Raw genomic sequence first — 632 nt, 5'->3', positions numbered from 1 at the left:
GATTTTTCCTCAAATGACTGATCAACTGAGTCTCTTAAAGCAAATTAAAACCTCAGTCATCCTAAATTAAAAAATCACTAGACACATATCTCTAACATATTCTTGAGCAGACAGAATTTAGTTCAAATTGGAATGTGTTCATGATAATTATTTTTACATGTCTACTTGACTAGTCTATATTGCCCAGTCGATTGGCCAAACACTTAGATGTTGCTGTGAAGGTACTTGTAGATGTGATCAACATTTACAGTCAACTGACTTTATGTAAAACAGATCACTCTCCATGATGTGGGTGGGCCTGGTCCAATCAGTTGAAGACCTTAAAAGCAAAGACCCGTTTCCTGAAAAAGAAGCAGTTCTGCCTCAAGACTTCAGTATAGAAACCCTGCCTGAGATTGCAGCCCGTTGGCCTGCTCTGCAGATTTTGGACTCAAGACTGCATCAACTGTAACCTGAATTTCCAGCCAGCCAGCTCTACAGATTTCAGACTTGACAGTTGTGTGAGCCAATTCCTTAAAATAAAAATATATCTTATTCTCTCCATTCCCTCTCTCTCGCTCTCTCTCGCTATGTTTATATATATAGACACACAGATTTAGATATCTATGGATAATCTCCTATTGGTTTTGTTT

This window comes from Propithecus coquereli, unplaced genomic scaffold, assembly GCF_000956105.1.
Source record: "Propithecus coquereli isolate 6110/MARCELLA unplaced genomic scaffold, Pcoq_1.0 Scaffold195, whole genome shotgun sequence".
In the NCBI taxonomy this organism is placed as follows: Eukaryota; Metazoa; Chordata; class Mammalia; order Primates; family Indriidae; genus Propithecus; species Propithecus coquereli.
This window is presented reverse-complemented; position numbering follows the sequence as displayed.